This window comes from Nomascus leucogenys, chromosome 12, assembly GCF_006542625.1.
Source record: "Nomascus leucogenys isolate Asia chromosome 12, Asia_NLE_v1, whole genome shotgun sequence".
In the NCBI taxonomy this organism is placed as follows: Eukaryota; Metazoa; Chordata; class Mammalia; order Primates; family Hylobatidae; genus Nomascus; species Nomascus leucogenys.
Window position 1 is genome coordinate 56,395,655 of NC_044392.1, and position 15,858 is coordinate 56,411,512.

Genomic DNA, 15,858 nt, shown 5'->3' on the forward strand with positions numbered 1-15,858 from the left:
GGCCCTCTATGTTATGCTAAGGCTCTCAGGCTCATCCTGACAGTCCTGGGTCTCTATCCAGTGGTTGGTTTTAAGGAAGGGCATGACATGGTGAGACTAGTTTGGAGAGACAACTCTGGCAACACTGCTGAGGATACGTTTCATGAGTGACTCTCCAAGACAGGGAGGCCTGTGGCGGGTACAAGTATGAATGATGTTACCAGGGAGGAAGACGCATTCAAGAGGTGTTGTGGAGGTAAAGTTGGTAGCACTGAATGATAGGTGGGAAGAGTGGGGGGCTGTTGTCCAGGTTTCTGTCTTGAAAAAGTGGGTGCATGAGAGTTCTGTGCCCACACCCAGTCCTGTCTGAACTAGTGGCCATTCTGCCTCGGGCCTGCCTCAGTTGCTCCTGTATTCCATTTTGTTACCAACACACAAATCAGGCCTCCATTTCTTACATAGATCTTGAAGTATCCTCTTCATCTCTTTCAGTCTATCCTACAACATGCTGCCAAGGTCGTCTTCCAGGGACAGCTGAACAATTCCCATTGCAGAGTGAATGGTGTCCCAGCTTTTAACATCACCATCAATATTCATTGCTGGAGGAGACATTCTTTTCCCAGAGTCCAATTTTTGAGAGAACATGAGGCATGTTGTATGTGTGAAGTAATTGAATGTCAAGTTGGTTTTTTTTGTCGGTTTTTTTGTTTGTTTCTTTGTTTTATTTATTTATTTACTTATTTATTTTATTTTTTTGAGACAGAGTCCTGCTCGGTCTCCCAGGCTGGAGTACAATGGTGTGATCTCAGCTCACTGCAACCTCTGCCTCCTGAGTTCAAACAATTCTCCTGCCTCAGCCTCCCAAGTAGCTGGGATTACAGGCACCAACATCATGCCCCCTAAGTTTTTTGTATTTTTAGTGGAGACGGGCTTTCGCCATTTTGGCCAGGCTGGTCTCGAACTCCTGACCTCAGGTGATCCATCTACATCAGCATTGCAAACTGCTAGGATTACAGGCGTGAGCCACCGTGCCCGGCCCAAGTCATCTTTAATGGGGACACAGAACTCCTACTCTGAGGTCAATGAAAGAAGGAGGCAGGGTGTCACCAGGGGTGGCCCTGGGTGATCCTGTTTGTGCCCATCATGTCTTTCCAGATGTATCTTCCATTTCTCCCTTGGCGTGGTGCTCTCTGGTCTGGTCTCATTGTTCCCTAAAAGTGACCCCTTTCCCACTTGGGTCTTTGCAGTCTCCATTGTCTCCACCTGGAATACCTTCCCTCACATTCCTGTCTGTTGAAATCCTACCCATCTTCTGATATTTAGCCCAAATGCAAGGACCCCATGAATCCCCTATGGGAATGGATCTCCCGGAAGCATTTTCCTTTCTTACGGCACTCTTCACATTTACTGTGCACTGCACCTAACATGTCTCCTATTTTATCTCTTGTACTGGACCACTAGACTGGGAGCAGAAGTGGAAAATCAGAGGCCTTAATCCTGGGGCCAGCCTGTGAATGTGTTTTCTTAGTTTGTATATTTGTTCCCCACCAAATTTAATTTATTAACAAATTATAACCTATGTTAAACATACAGGAAAGCTGAGAATATGATATAATAATGTATATTTGGGACTTATTGCCAAGAATGAACAGATTTGCTGCTGACACCTCGCCACCCACTTTTTAAGATATAAATTATTGCACATACAGTTGGAACACTAGCCCACACATCCGTCTCCTGGTGCAGATCTTCACACTGCTTTTTCAAATTTAGAGTTAGTCACTAATATTTAGAAATCACGGGATTTCACATCATAAGAGTTGGCCTCTGGTCACTTTCCTGCCAGTTCTCACCAGTCCATCACAGGCTCTGGGGCCCACCCCGGCCCTTGGAATCTGCCTATCTAGTCTGTGGCTTAGTCTGGCACCTGAGCTCTCTCATCTGCCCTCTGTACATGCTTTCCAGAAGGCAGGGGTCCTCCTCATGCCCCCCCACCCCATCCTCCTCTGCACCACTGCTCGGGCTGTGCCCATTGCTTGGACCGAGGAATTCAAGGCCTCATTCAAGCCCCACTGGCTCCTGTGGCTTTTCCCAGTGACTTCAGCTCAGCTTCAATCTCTGTACTCATATACACCTAGCCCTTAAGCCGGTGGCTGAGCACTTGCCTGTGCTTTCATTCATTCCTTTGTCAGGTACCCTGCAGAGCCACCCAGGTGGACAAAAAGGACCCAAAAGTACCTTCCCGGTCAGGCTTCCTTGTTTTTCCCTCTGAGCCTTTCTGCCCCCTTATGGTGCATCCTGTGAGGTACTTCGGGGCTTGGTGCAGGAGCTCTGCCTGGCACCCTCATGTGTAAGAAGGAATGGCACATTTTGTTGGCCACAACACGCTGAGGCCTTTGTACCTGTTTAGTGAGATGGCTGACTGATCGGGCCTCCTCGTCTCTTTCGCTGATCACCCCTCACTGCCTGTTGGAGATATGTCCTCTTCCTTCCTTTACCTGTGAAAACTGCCCTGGTGGTTTCATAAGTGTAGGGTTTCACCAGGCTGAAAAACCAGGGGAAGGGCTCTTGTCTCTGATTCCACCACCTTCCTTTGGTTCATGTGGTATTTGGCATTAACATATGGATGTTGCACTTGCCTTACAAGAGCTGGAGTGATGCTGGCTCTTGCATTTTGTGCAGTGGCTGGGGAAGGAGGGGTGTTACATTTCTTTTTCTTTTTTTTAATTAGTTAATTTTTATTATACTTTAAGTTCTAGGGTACATGTGCACAACATAAGAAAGAAAGCATTTTCCTTTCTTATGGCACTCTTCACATTTACTGTGCACTGCACCTAACATGTCTCCTATTTTATGTCCTGCACTGGACCTCTAGACTGGGAGCAGAAGTGGAAAATCAGAGGCCTTAATCCTGGGGCCAGCTTGTGAATGTGTTTTCTTAGTTTGCATATTTATTCCCCACCAAATTTAATTTATTAAAAAATTATAACCTATGTTAAACATACAGGAAAGCTGAGAATATGCAGGTTTGATACATGTGCCACGTTGGTTTGCTGCACCTATCAACTTGTCGTTTACATTAGGTATTTCTCCTAATGCTATCTGCCCCCCAGCCCCTCACCCCCGACAGGCCCCAGTGTGTGATGTTCCCTGCCCCATGTCCACGTGTTCTCATTGTTCAATTCCCACCTATGAGTGAGAACATGCAGTGTTTGGTTTTCTGTCCTTGTGATAGTTTGCTTAAAATGTTGGTTTCCAGCTTCATCCATGTCCCTGCAAAAAGACGTGAACTCATCCTTTTTTATGGCTGCATAGTGTTCCATGGTGTATATGTGCCACATTTTCTTAATGCAGTCTATCATTGACGGACATTTGGGTTGGTTCCAAGTCTTTGCTATTGTGAATAGTGCTGCAATAAACATACGTGTGCATGTGTCTTTATAGCAGCATGATTTATAATCCTTTGGGTGTATACCCAGTAATGGGATTGCTGGGTCAAATGGTATTTCTAGTTATAGATCTTGAGGAATTGCCACACTGTCTTCCACAATGGTTGAACTAATTTACACTCCTACCAACAGTGTAAAAGCATTCCTATTTCTCCACATCCTCTCCAGCATCTGTTGTTTCCTGACTTTTTAATGATTGCCATTCTAACTGGCATGAGTGGTATCTCATTGTGGTTTTGATTTGCATTTCTCTGATGACCAGTGATGATGAGCATTTTTTCATATGTCTGTTGGCTGCATAAATGTCCTCTTTTAAGACATGTCTGTTCACATCCTTTGTCTACTTTTTGATGGGGTGATTTGTTGTTTTCTTGTAAATTTGTTTAAGTTCTTTGTAGACTCTGGATATTAGCCCTTTGTCAGATGGGTAGATTGCAAAGATTTTCTCCCATTCTGTAGTTTGCCTGTTCACTCTGATAATAGTTTCTTTTGCTGTGCAGAAGCTCTTTAGTTTAATTAGATCTCATTTGTCAATTTTGGCTTTTGCTGCATTGCTTTTAGTGTTTTAGTCATGAAGTCTTTGCCCATGCCTATGTCCTGAATGGTATTGCCTAGGTTTTCTTCTAGGGTTTTTATGGTGTTAGGTCTTACATTTAAGTCTTTAATCCATCTTGAGTTATTTTTTGTATATGGTGTAAGGAAAGGATCCAGTTTCAGCTTTCTGCATATGGCTAGCCAGTTTTCCCAGCACCATTTATTAAATAGGGAATCCTTTCCCCATTGCTTGTTTTTGTCAGGTTTGTCAAAGATCAGATAGTTGTAGATGTGTGGTGTTATTTCTGAGGCCTCTGTTCTGTTCCATTGGTCTGCATGTCTGTTTTGGTACAAGTACCCTGCTGTTTTGGTTACTGTAGACTTGTAGTATAGTTTGAAGTCAGATAGCCTGATGCCTCCAGCTTTGTTCTTTTTGCTTAGGATTGTCTTGGCTATGTGGGCTCTTTTTTGGTTCCATATGAACTTTAAAGTATTTTTTTCCCAATTCTGTGAAGAAAGTCAGTGGTAGTTTGATGGGGATAGTATTGAATCTATAAATTACCTTGGGCAGTATGGCCATTTTCATGATATTGATTCTTCCTATCCATGAGCATGGAACATTCTTCCATTTGTTTGTGTCCTCTTTTATTTTGTTGAGCAGTGGTTTGTAGTTTTCTTTGAAGAGGTCCTTCACATCCCTTGTAAGTTGAATTCCTAGGCATTTTATTCTCTTTGAAACAATTGTGAATGGGAATTCACTCATGATTTGGTTCTCTGTTTGTCTGTTATTGATGTATAGGAATGCTTGTGATTTTTGCACATTGATTTTGCATCCTGAGAGTTTGCTGAAGTTGCTTATCAGCTTAAGGAGATTTTGGGCTGAGAGGATGGGGTTTTTTAAATATACAATTATGTCATCTGCAAACAGAAACAATTTGACTTCCTCTTTTCTTAATTGAATACCCTTTATTTCTTTCTCTTGCCTGATTGCCCTGGCCAGAACTTCCAACACTATGTTGAATAGGAGCGGTGAGGGACGGCATCCTTGTCTTGTGCCAGTTTTCAAAGGGAATGCTTCCAGTTTTGGCCCATTCAGTATGATATTGGCTGCAGGTTTGTCAGAAATAGCTCTTATTATTTTGAGATATGTTCCATCAATACCTAGTTTATTGAGAGTTTTTAGCATGAAGCACTGTTGAATTTTGTCATAGGCATTTTCTGCATCTATTGAGATAATCGTGTGGTTTTTGTTGTTGGTTCTGTTTATGTGATGGATTATGATTATTGATTTGTGTATGTTGAACCAGCCTTGCATCCCAGGGATGAAGCCTACTTGATTGTGGTGGATAAGCTTTTTAATGTGTTGCTGCATTCGGTTTGCCGGTATTTTATTGAGGATTTTCACATTGATGTTCATCAGGGATATTGGCCTAAAATTCTCTTTTTTTGTTGTGTCTCTACCAGGCTTTGGTGTCAGGATGATGCTAGCCTCATAAAATGAGTTAGGGAGGATTCCCTCTTTTTCTTTTGATTGAAATCGTTTCAGAAGGAATGGTACCAGCTCCTCTTTGTACCTCTGGTAGAATTCAGCTGTGAATCTGTCTGGTCCTGGACTTTTTTTAGTTGCTAGCTTATTAATTATTGCCTCAATTTCAGAACCTGTTACTGGTCTATTCAGAGATTCAACTTCTTCCTGGTTTAGTCTTGGGAGGCTGTATGTGTCCAGGAATTTATCCATTTCTTGTAGATTTTCTAGTTTATTTGCGTAGAAGCGTTTATTGTATTCTCTGATGGTAGTTTGTATTTCTGTGGGATTGGTGGTGATATCCCCTTTATTATTTTTTATTGAATCTATTTGATTCTTCTCTCTTTTCTTTTTATTAGTTTTGCTAGCAGTCTATCATTTTTGTAGATCTTTAAAAAAAAAGGTCCTGGATTCATTGATTTTTTTGAAAGGTTTTTGTGTCTCTATCTTCTTCAGTTCTGCTCTGATCTTACTTATTTCTTGTCTTCTGCTAGCTTTTGAATTTGTTTGCTCTTGTGTCTCTAGTTCTTTTAATTGTGATATTAGGGTGTCAATTTCAGATCTTTCCTGCTTTCTCTTGTGGGCATTTAGTGCTATAAATTTCCCTCTACACACTGCTTTAAGTGTGTCCCAGAGATTCTGGTATATTGTGTCTTTGTTTTCATTGGTTTCAAAGAACATTTTTATTTCTGCCTTCATTTTGTTATTTACCCAGTAGTCATTGAGGAGCAGGTTGTTCAGTTTCCATGTAGTTGTGCAGTTTTGAGTGAGTTTCTTAATCCTGAGTTCTAATTTGATTGCACTGTGGTCTGAGAGATAGTTTGTTGTGATTTCTGTTCTTTTACATTTGCTGAGGAGGGTTTTACTCCAATTATGTGGTCAATTTTAGAATAAGTGCGATGTGGTGCTGAGAGGAATGTATATTCTGTTGATTTGGAGTGTAGAGTTCTATAGATGTCTATTAGGTCTGCTTGGTGCAGAGCTGAGTTCAAGTCCTGGATATCCTTGTTAACCCTCTGTCTCACTGATCTGTCTAATATTGACAGTGGGGTATTAAAACCTCCCATTATTATTGTGTGGGAATCTAAGTCTGTTTTGTAGGTCTCTAAGGACTTGCTTTATGAATCTGGATACTCCTGTATTGGGTGCATATTTATTTAGGATAGTTAGCTCTTCTTGGTGAACTGATCCTTTACCATTATGTAGTGGCCTTCTTTGTCTTTTTTGATTTTTGTTGGTTTAAAGTCTGTTTTATCAGAGACTAGGATTGCATTCCCTGCTTTTTATTTGCTTTCCATTTGCTTGGTAGATCTTCCTCCATCCCTTTATTTTGAGCCTATGTGTGTCTTTGTACGTGAGATGGGTCTCCTGAATACAGCACACTGATGGGTCTTGAGTATTTATCCAATTTGCCAGTCTGTGTCTTTTAATTGGGGCATTTAGCCCATTTACATTTAAGGTTATTGTTATGTTTGAATTTGATCCTGTCATTATGATGTTAGCTGATTATTTTGTCCATTAATTGATGCAGTTTCTTCATAGTGTTGATGGTCTTTACCATTTGGCATGTTTTTGCTGTGGCTGGTTTTGCAGTCGTTGTTCCTTTCCACGTTTAGTGCTTCCTTCAGGAGCCTTGTAAGGCAGGCCTGGTGGTGACAAAATCTCTCAGCATTTGTTTATCTCGAAAGGATTTTATTTCTCCTTCACTTATGAAGCTTAGTTTGGCTGAATATGAGTTTCTGGGTTGAAAATTCTTTTCTTTAAGAATGTTGAATATTGGCCTCCACTCCCTTCTGGCTTGCAGGGTTTCTGTCAAGAGATCCACTGTTAGTCTGATGGGCTTCCCTTTGTGGGTAACTCAACCTTTCTCCCTGGCTGCCCTTAACATTTTTTTCCTTCATTTCAACCTTGGTGAATCTGACAATTATGTGTCTTGGGGTTGCCCTTCTCGAGGAGTATCTTTGTGGTGTTCTCTGTATTTCCTGAATTTGAATGTTTTCCTGCCTTGCTAGGTTGGGAAAGTTCTCCTGAATAATATCCTCAAGAGTTTTTTCTAACTTGATTCCATTCTCCCTGTCACTTTCAGATGCACCAATCAAATGTAGATTTGGTCTTTGCATATAATGCCATATTTCTTGGAGGCTTTGTTCAGTTCTTTTCACTCTTTTTTTGTCTAATCTTGTCTTCTCACTTTATTTCATTAGTTTGATCTTCAATCACTGATACCCTTTCTTCCACTTGATTGAATCAGCTGTTGAATCTTGTGCATGCGTCACAAAGTTCTCGTGCTGTGGTTTTGAGCTCCATCAGGTCATTTAATGTCTTGTCTACACTGTTTATTCTAGTTAGCCATTCGTCTAACCTTTTTTCAAGGCTTTTAGCTTCCTTGCGATGGGTTAGAACATGCTCCTTTAGCGTGGAGAAGTTTGTTATTACCGAAGTTCTGACACCTACTTCTGTCAACTCGTCAAAGTCATTCTCCGTCCAGTTTTGTTCCCTTGCTGGTGATTAGCTGTGATCCTTTGGAGGAGAAGAGGCACTCTGTCTTTTGGAATTTTCAGCTTTTCTGCTCTGGTTTCTCCCCTCTTTGTGATTTTATCTACCTTTGGTCTTTGATGTTGGTGACCGTGACCTGTGGATGGGGTTTTGGTGTGGACGTCCTTTTTGTTGATGTTGATGCTATTCCTTTCTGTTTGTTAGTTTTCCTTCGAACTGTCAGACCCCTCAGCTGCAGGTCTGTTGGAGTTTGCTGGATGTCCACTCCAGACCCTGTTTGCCTGGGTATCAATAGTGGAGGCTGCAGAGCAGCAAGTATTGCTGCCTGATCCTTCTTCTGGAAGCTTTGTCCCAGAGGGGCACCCACCTGTTTAAGGTGTCTGTCAGCCCCTACTGGGAGGTGTTTTCCAGTCAGGCTACATGGGGATCAGGGACCTGCTAGAAGAGGCAGTCTGTCTCTTCTCAGATCTGGAATGCCATGCTGAGAGAACCACTGGTCTCTTCAGAGTTGTCAGACAGGGACATTTAAGTCTGCAGAAGCTGTCTGCTGCCTTTTGTTCCACTATGTCCTTCCCTCAGAGGTGGAAGCTATAGAGGCAGTAGGCCTTGCTAAGCTGAAGTGGGTTCCACCTAGTTCATGCTTCCCAGCCTCTTTCTTTACACTGTGAGCTACTCAAGCCTCAGCAATGGCAGACGCCCCTCCCCCCCATCACGCTGCAGCATTGCCAGTCTATCTCAGACTGCTGGAGTAGCAGTGAGCAAGGCTCCCTGGGCGTGGGACCCACTGAGCCAGGCACAGAAGGGTCTCTCCTGGTCTGCTGGTTGCTAAGACTGTGGAAAAAGCACAGTATTTGGTCAAGAGTGTACCTTTTCTCCAGGCAAGTCTGTCACAGCTTCCCTTGGTAGGAAAGGGAAATCCCCCAACCCCTTGTTCTTCCTGGATGAGGCAATGCCCCAACCTGCTTCAGCTCGCCCTCTGTGGGCTGCACCCACTGTCCAACCAGTCCCAATGAGATGAACCAGGTACCTCAGTTGGAAATGCAGAAATCACCCGTCTTCTGCATCAATCTCGCTGACAGCTGCAGATTGGAGCTGTTCCTAATTGGCCATCTTGGAAGTGACCACTGGGTGTTGCATTTTTCACCTTACCCCACTGCCTGGGGCCACTCCCCCCGATGCTGGTGCTGATCATCTGTTCCTTGGGCTTTTGAAGATGGTGGTAACCTGTTCATCTGGGCCAGAATATGGTTCCCTTTTCTCTTCAGAATGAACACTGAAACTAACTCCATTGTGGTAATCAAATTCAACTGAGTAATAATCTGTTAATTTCCTGTGTAAGAAAAAAGCCATCTTGATGTTGGGTGTGACTCTCATCATGGCTGTGATACACAAAGGTCCAGAGGGAGACAGCTTCCCCTCCCCACACTCTGGACCCATAGCAACCTCCTCACCTGCTTCAGTTCAACTCTGTCCCTGATGCCCCTGACAGTATTTCTTTTGACTGTGTTTTCATTGATTGGTTAATGACTATGTCATCACTGAAGTCCCCAAACTTGTCTTGATTGGCCTCCTCTCTTCAGGGAAATTGAGAAGAATCAGAGAACCAGTGATTAAAGAGGAGATGGAGGGAAGAAAGAGGCCAAGGATATGGAAGAATAAAGGAAGAAAGGATATGATTTAGAGAAGAGAAGGAGAAAGAAGAGAGAGGCAGTTAAATCTGGGGATGTGGGATAGTAAACTTCTAATTTTGGGCTGAGTAGAAGGTATATTTTGGAGGAAGTTCACAATTGTTTTTTCTGCTTGCCCAGGAACCCATGGTGTGGTTCATTGTGTGATTTGAAAGGGTGAAATGCAGGGTTATGTATGATCAGAATGGCCAACACACATATAGCCAGGTGTGTTCTAGAGACCTTCAAAGAAATTTACACTAAAGCAGGTGGAGGCCTGATGCATTTTTGTTTCTCTCTGCCCTGCTAAGGGCCATTAAGAAAGGCATGCAAATTCTTTCAGATGCCCCTCAGGGATTCTCCTTGGTTCTAGAGATTCCCCTGTACCAGATTGGGCAAGAAAGAGGTAACCCCAAAAAGCTGGGGCTCTCCCAAGTATCAGCATCCCATGATCCAGTGCTCTGCTGTACCACTGATAAGACCAGTTCAGGCTGCATGATTCCATGGAAAGATAAGGACTTTCAAGACCAACTTACTGGTAGCAGGCCTAGCCACTAATCATTAGTGTGATGGTGAACAAGTTTCCTTAATGGTAAAATGGGAATAGTCACCCCCACCTGATAGGTTTCTGATAAGTATTGAGTGAGGGAATATATGTCACATGTAGGTCCTGTTGTAGATGCCTGAAACACAGTAGAGCTTATTCAGTCTTCATCGCCCTTCCAGATCCTCCCACTACTCTGCCCACCCCTCCAACCCTGGCTTCATGCTACTCTCCTAAGTTAAAGATGATGATACCTGGAAATGAAAAGAAAAGGAGGGAAGTAGGTATTAACAGAAAACTACATCTCCCTCCAGGTTAAGCATTAAAACATTTATTGCTCTTTACATTGAACTGCGTGAAGAAATAGGAGATTTAAAAGAAAAGAAATCCTTTCTCATTTAAGAGTAGAAATGGAGCTCTAGTAGTTAAAAATGACCTCAAGTTAGAAGAGACAACAATTGTTCAGAATCAGCCACTGAGATTTGGAAAAAGCAATCACATTGTCTCTCCTCTGGTATATGATTAGGACAGAAAGCTTCTGGTTGGGCCAGGGACTAGGCAGGTTTTGACGACATGAGGAAGACAATAAGTTGGCTATTATGTGAAAGGGAGGCAGCAGGACCTGGGCTTTTGCCCTTGTCACATTCTGTATGAAGCCAGGAGGATGGAGCTTGATGACATCTCCTAACAATACCCACATGCACATCTTTGTCATCCTTAAATCACTGAGTCTTGGACTTCAGGGTATCCTTGTGCCAGTCCACAAGGGAACCAACCCACTCTACAGTTTTCTGCTTGGCTTGCTCCCAGCTCTAAAGTGGCTTATATGCCAGATCTTGCTGAGCCTTCTTGTAAGAGAAGGTGAAAATGCCATTTGACAATGTCATTCTGTGGCGGTTGAAGGGTGGTTGGCAGGTGTAAATTGGCCTCAGCAGGAAGCTCACTATTTCCAGCAGGAAGCCAATCCAGCACATCAGGGATAAAGGAAGGCTCCAACTGGAATCAAGGCAGAGGCCGAACTCTTTGCTCAGGGTGTAACTAAGGTTATCATAGCTTTGGTGAGGCGTGTCATCTGAGATATAGTAGAACTGTCCTCGGACACTTGGGGCCTTACTGCGGTACCGCAGGGCCCTCACAGCCAGAATGTGGGCCCAGGCCACATTGCCAACATAGACTAGGTTGACTCTGGAGAACTTGATAAAACTTGACAGGATCCCATCGTTGTTTAGGGCCTCATTTACACTGGCAGAAAGGATTGGGCTTCCTTCCCCATAGATAAACATTGGTCTTAAGGCACAAGTGTACAAGGTGCCACCATTTTTCAGAGTCCACCCATTAGCTGCCAGCACAGCCTTCTCAGCAAGCTTTTTGCTGTGTGGGTATGGAGCGGACCGTGTGTTTTCCAGAGGCTCTTATTCATGGCTGTTCTGGATTATTTCCTTGTAGGAATTGGGCCTGGCTAACTCTAGGGTACTGGTGTAGATGAAGACTGGCACACTAGCTTGGACACAGGCCTCCAACAGAAGCTAGGTACCTACCAACGAAAAGCATTCTGTCAGTGTCAAGAAATATAACTAAGGGGCCCCAACCACATGCATAGATATTCATTCCCAAATGCAGTGATTATGACAGACTCAGAGTATATTCTTATGTGACTCTGACTGAAACTGGGCCATGCTACAGCCATAGGAAAAACATCAAAATGAAAAGAAACTGACATGTGGGTTCTGGAGAGCCGGAATTTCTAGACTTTTGGGTGTATGGATGTGTGTGTCTCGGTGTGTGTGTGTGTACATATACTGTAATTTTGGCAAAGGACCTAGAGTTATCACTTTATATTCTGTCAAGTAATGATGTTGAAAAATTACAATGTGACATCAATACCATTAATGGCAGATTATTGAAAAACTAAAAAAATCAGGAAGATATACTCCGAGAATATGGACAGTCCCAGTCCTTAGGCAGAAAAGGGCACTGGAAGAATTTATGTCACACACACACCCATACACAATTCTATATAAGGAATATACACTCTGAAATGTACTCTTAAATATACATGCAATTGCTGGTATTTTTCTCATTTTGAGCGCACTAATAAAACTTTGTCACAAGGACCATTCCTGGAGTCACTGAGTGAACAGTGGCTTGTGGGGAGATGCTGGAAACCCACACTCTTTTCCTGATTGTGCCTTCCCTGGGAAGGCTGCTTCCAATTCTGGCTGTGACTCTGTTTACCTGGTTATGTAAAGTCGGGTTGATAAATCTTCCTTTAAACCCTGCCCTGGCGTTTCCTGTGGAGCCTGGTGGAGGACTGTGGAGAGGAGTGTGCCCTCTGCTGGTAACACCTGCACTGGGAGGACCTTGCAGCCTCCCCTGAGCTGTATGGAAGCGAAGCTCATGGAGGTGTTCAGAGTGCCTTCCCTTGAAGAAGGAAGGAATTTCCTAGGCAAAGGATTATTATTTTTTCTTATTTTTTTATTCTTGGCCCTGTTTAAAGTCTCTGTGGAATTTGAGTTTCTGGAGAGACAGCCTCATGTTTTCAACAATTAATCTGGTGGCAGAGAAAATGTGGAAGTAGTTTACCTTCAAGGGGGAAATGACCAGCATTGTGAAATATTTTCTAAGCCTGGGAGTGATAATGGTTTAGGAAACAGATGCCTCTAACACTTCCCCTGTCATTTCGCATTTCTTGTTGTTGGGAGCTGAGGAGAGTTAACAATTCAGATGAAAAACTGGTTACTCTTAACACCCTCCTTGCACTGTAGGGGTACTGAAAGACATGAATGAGTAGAAACTGGAAAGGTTTTTTCTTTCTTTCTTTCTTTCTTTCTTTCTTTCTTTCTTTCTTTCTTCTTTCCTTTCTCTTTCTTTCTTCTCTTTCCTTCTTTCTTTCTCTCGTTCTTTCTTTTCTTTCTTTCTTCTTTCTTTCTTCTTTCTTTCTTCTTTTCTTTTCTTTTCTTTTTGGTGCTGGAGACTCAAAAGCAATTAGTTGCAGGAGAAAAGGTGTCAGAGTAGACTGAATGTGGAGGGCCAGGCCTGTGGTTGGGAGCTGTGGTGCTGAAGAGACTGGACTCTGGGAATCAGAGGGCGGGACTGCATGGCAAGATTCCTTAAGGGAATGTATCTGAATTTAAAGTAGTTTGGGAAGCTGCAATTCAGAAAGACCACCAAGCTTTTAAGGGATGAGGATTGAATGAAGGTGCACTTCGGGCACCTAGTTTGAAATGGCTCTGTAATAGCAGGCCCTGTTGTGAGCTGAAGAGATCATATTCTGCATACTGGGAAACTCTTTTTTTAAGAAAATATTGTGAGAATGCATGTGCTGGATAATTCTGTCCTGACAGACCTCTGTGAACCAGCTTTGCTAGTTCTCTCAAGAGTTTGAGGTGGGCAGGAGGGCTCTGAATGGTCTTGATATGGGAGTGCTGGGAAGGGAAGAGCGTGGTCCCTTTAAATGATATGGGAGCAGAGAAGGGAAGTGCTGGGTGAAGGAGGGTGTGATCTCTGGCTAGGGCTGCACCCCCAGGGACCTAGATGAGGACAAGCATTTTCTGCCCAAATGTTGCATTTCCCAAGACCACCCTGGCCTGCCATGCCCCCATTCTCTGCCTATAAATCCCCCCCACAAAACCCTAGCAGGCACATGCACAAGCTGCTGGACGTTGAGAGGAGCAGATTGGCAGAAGAAGACAGAGGGGCTGGATGTCAGGAAGGGCACATCAGTGGAGGCACACATCAGTGGAGGAACACATCAGCAGAGGAATACACGGGCAGCTGGACTTTGGGAAGAACACACCCACAGGCAAAATGATGTGGAGTTTGCCTGAGGTGGTTGGAGAAGAGTTGGGTCATTGAGCAAACGACTCCAGGGGAAAATCCTCCCCTTCTGGCATTCCCCCAGCTGCTGAGCGCTACCTCCACTCAACAAAACCTGACACTCATTCTCCAAGCCCAGGTGTGATCCAATTCTTCCGGTAACCAAAGCAAGAACCCAGGATACAGAAAGCCCTCTGACCTTCTGACAAGGTAGAGGGTCTAATTTAGCTGGTTAAAACAAGCTGCCTATAGATGTCAAAACTAAAAGAGCAAGACTAAAAGAGCACCATGTAACACACACCCACTGGGGCTTCAGGAGCTGTAAACATTCACCCCAGACACTGCCATGGTGTCGGAGTCCCACAGCCTACCTCTCTGTATGCTCCCATAGAGGTTTCAGGAGTGAGGCACTGAAGAAGCAAGCCACATCCCCATTGCATGCCTGGTGAGGGGGACAAGGGAATTTTTCCTGTTTCATTATCATAAACCTACACACAAGGTTTAAAATGATGACTATGGTGGCACCTGGAAGGTTTGATTCTGTCCCATAGAGGCAAAGAGTGGCTGGATATAAAGAGTCTAAAGTTGGAGTTTAGCTGACTTTTGACTGGAGCCAGAATAGAGTGTCCACAGCCTTTGGAGTCACACAGGGGTGAGTTTAAAGTCTAACTCTCCTACTTACTTACTTGCCTGGGGGACCTTGGACTAGTTACTTGCCACCTGTAGCACTGGTTTCCTCATGTAAAAAGCTGAAGATAGCAGCTTTGAACTCCCCCAGTTGGTAGTGATCAGCAAAGACACATGGGCAAAAGCACAGCAGATATTCAGTGGAGGGACTTCTCTTCCTTTGTTGTTTGTCTTTCTGATCCTTAATTGCCCACCTTGCTTCATCTCCTCCCCAGGCCTTTCACATTGACATTCATGATGGACTCTGTGAGTGACACCGATGACATCTCTGATAGAGGTGATGTGGATGATGACCGGCATGTCCTGGCAGGCTCTCCTCAGGAATGGCTCATCCAGAATGTCTCCTTCCAGCACTGTCAGCTTGGTCTTGTTCTGGAGCTCTATGTGAACACAAGACAGGTTATCGGAATGGTTTCTGAAACTGGCTTGGAATTTTCCTCATAAAGATGATGTTACATAGGTGTTCGAGGATGGCTAGAGTCAGGGTGTTGGAGTGGAGGGTGTACATTCCATGGAAGGAACAAGTAAACAAAGACACAGAAGTCAGAATGTGTAGCAATTTATTGGGAAAGAGCAAACATCTGTTTCTACCCCATGTCATTTCAGAAAAGTAATCTGAGCAATGAGCTGTCAGGTGTGCCTGGAATATAAGCATTTCTAGGGTCACGGAAAGCTCCCAAAATCTTTAAAGAGAGTAGGGTGATTGTGGAGAGTTGGGTATAAGAGGGAAAATTTGAATTTAATTCTGCAGGTGATGCAGGATCATGATTTTGGGTCTCCAGCACCATGTCAGAGAAACTCCTTATTTATGTTGGGAATAAGTAGAGAAACAGGCAGGGTGTGGTGGCTCACACCTGTAAGTCCATCATTTCGGGAGGCTGAGGTGGGCAGATTGCTTGCACCCGGGAGGTCAAGATCAGCCTGGACAACCTCATGAAACCCTGTCTCTACTAAAAATACAAAAATTATCAAGGCGTAGTGGTGCATGCCCATAGTCCTAGCTGCTTGGAAGGCTGAAGCAGGAGGATGAATGGGGCCCAGGAGGTGAAGGTGGCAGTAAGCAGGGATCATGTCTCTGCACTGCAGCCTTTGTGGCACAGCCAAACCCTGTTTCAAAAAAAAAAAGAAAAAAAAAAGAGAGAGAAACAGAAGCAGAATTGT

At 43.7% G+C, this 15,858-nt stretch overlaps 1 pseudogene; it reads right to left on the reverse strand.

Moving 5' to 3' along the window:
- Positions 1-10,503: 10,503 nt before the first annotated feature.
- LOC100580516 lies at positions 10,504-15,485 on the reverse strand (annotated as a pseudogene).
- Between the last annotated feature and the right edge of the window lie 373 nt (positions 15,486-15,858).